Here is a 2522-nt window from a genome sequence, read left to right as displayed (position 1 = left end):
GAGGGGCGGGAGAAAAAAGAAGGGGAGGGGGGGAAATATCAGCTCCATAATTATCCGCGCATTCGGGCCTCACCATGTGACGGCTAGACCAATGGGATTTGAAAATGGCCTTGATGATTCAGACGGCCGTGACGTCAGCGGGGTCAAGTTGTTGGCAGGCGGAGCGCGCAGCGTGGAGTAACAGCGCCACCTAGCAGCTGCCTCGGGGTAGGGGCACCCTAGCCCTTCCCCGCGAACAAAGGAAGCGCCCCGCGGGCGGCCTGGGCGGAGGGGTGTTGGTGGAAGGAGGTGGAGGGGTTCTGGGAAGAGTGGGGTTTGTTTTCCCGGGAATTAGCCAATAACTCCTGGGGAAAGGGGGTCGGAGAGGGGAAAAATGCTGGACAGAGGGAGCGAGGCAACCTGGGGCTCAAAACAGTCAAATTCAAATTAAAAGGTCAAGACAAGATTCAGGTACTTCCTTTACTCTCTTCACCTCCCTTTTCCCTCCCTTCAGCCCCAACCCCACTTCTTCTGTAGGGGTGGGAGTGGGGCGAGGTGCTTTTGTTTTTTGGCGGGGTGCTTCGGTGAGTCCAGAAAGTTAAAGAACCGAAAACAAGACTAAAGTTTCTGCTCTCCCGATTCCCTGGTTCCCCGCTTGGCCTTGGGGCTGGATGCTTTGGGACCAGAGTCTTGGAGGTTGGTTGAGTTGCAAGTTCCCTGGGGGGGCTTGAAAGGGAATCTCCAGGGGTTGGGGTAGGCCGAGGGGAGTCAAGGTTACTTCAGGTTGTTGGGGACAGCAGGCACCCGGTAGGAGTAAAGATCCCTGGAGGAGGAAGCCCAGGACCAGAGATACCAGGTCTGCGACCTCAGCGCCGGAGCTGTGTCGGCCTGAGCCCGGCTGGGTGGGCGTCTCGTGGGCCATCATCTCAGGGGTTTGGCCTTGGAGCTGTGGCTGTTTAAGGCCTTGGTGGCCCTTGCTTTCTGTTTGACCTTGCCCCCACTAAAACAGGGTATATTCCTGGAGAGAAATAGAGAACCTGCTAAAGCCTCGATCGGGTTGGGGGAGTCCTGAATCAGCACAGGGAAAAAAGGACAAGAGTCGCAACCAAATCCGACCCAGGGAAGTGTCCTTCACAGTGTGATTGGGCTAGAAGCATTTTTAAAAGGAGAAGAGAGGGTGGTCTATTTTTGTTGTTTCTGGCTTTTAGCTAAGAGAAATAAGAGGCAGTGTTTGTTTTGTATATTTCTTTCCATTTCTCCATCGCCTTTCTCCCAAAGCGAACTAAACTCTCCACCCTTTCCTCAGGAAACGGAATCCAGAAAATAACTTGTCTTTCCTGTAGCCCGGCATTTTTCCCAGGTGGGAGCCAGAGGTTTTCACTTTCAGAAGGGCTATAGCCCAGCTGGGAAAGGACCCCAGTGCTGAGCGCTCTAACGTGGACCAGTGAGGAGGCTGGACTGCTTCTAAAGAGGCCCAGCCCGAGCAGCTAGAAGAGGAGTGCGGAAAGAAATCTGGCGAATTCCCCCATCCAGGGCTTGGGAGATTAGGCACAGAGTTCTTGAACCCCCTAAAAACTGGAAGAAAATGAGTGTGTGGCTTGCTTTCAGGGTTGGCAAGGGGATGTTTGAAATAGTTTTGTGTTTTCATTTGCAGGGGTCGCAGTGGTCTCAGCATGGGGGTTGTCCAGGGCAAGGTTAGGCTGTTTAGGCCCCAGACCAGACTTGGGACAGCCTGGGCAGCAGTCAATCCAGGGAGCCATTTGTCCTATCGCCCATCCTGCGGGAAACAGCCGAGACTTTATGGCCACTCTGTTTGTATTATCTGCATAAGTATTTCCCCACCAGTTTGATCGAAACAGTTCCCTTTTACGAGGACCCAACGAAAATTTCCCGTCATATTTATCAGATGGGGATAAAAATTTAGTATGGGAACTGATATTTCCTCATTTATGGGACGATGAAATTAAAGACCAAAGCAATTGAGAATTATATGGCGTGGGGGTTTCCTCCCCCTCTTTCCCATCTCCTTTATTTTCCTGCCTGGTGTGCCTGTCCCTGGAGTTTGTCGTCCCAGTCCTCTGCCCTTGCCTCACATTTTGGAGTCTGGTGGGCCCTTTCTGCATGGCCAGGTGCCGCTGGGACACCTTAGCTTTTTCTGGCTTTTCTCTCAGTGTTAATAGCTGGGAGCAAGAACAGACAGCACTACAGAAGCCTCTGCCCAGGCCAGGCTAGGACCCGTGGTGGAAGGTTAGGAGGAAACGGCCTCACAGGGCTGAGCCTAGTTTGGGAGGGGATTGTGAGAGTCAGCAGAAGAGGGTGAAGGAGATACATTTTAGAATTGTCCTCAAAAACAAGCACAAGCTGGGGAACCTCAGGAGAGGAGCCCTGTCACTCAGCCTCTGAGCTGCCTCCCGTACCAGCCGGATCTAAACCCACCTCACCTCTCACCTCAGCTTTGGAGGATGTGGAGTTGCTTTAGAATCCTTGCCATTATTAAAGGAAATAATACCCCCAGGGAAAAGCCTCCCACCTCAACTCTCACC

Source organism: Fukomys damarensis, unplaced genomic scaffold (genome assembly GCF_012274545.1).
Source record: "Fukomys damarensis isolate Sample0158 unplaced genomic scaffold, DMR_v1.0_HiC HiC_scaffold_15, whole genome shotgun sequence".
Classification (NCBI taxonomy): Eukaryota; Metazoa; Chordata; class Mammalia; order Rodentia; family Bathyergidae; genus Fukomys; species Fukomys damarensis.
This window is presented reverse-complemented; position numbering follows the sequence as displayed.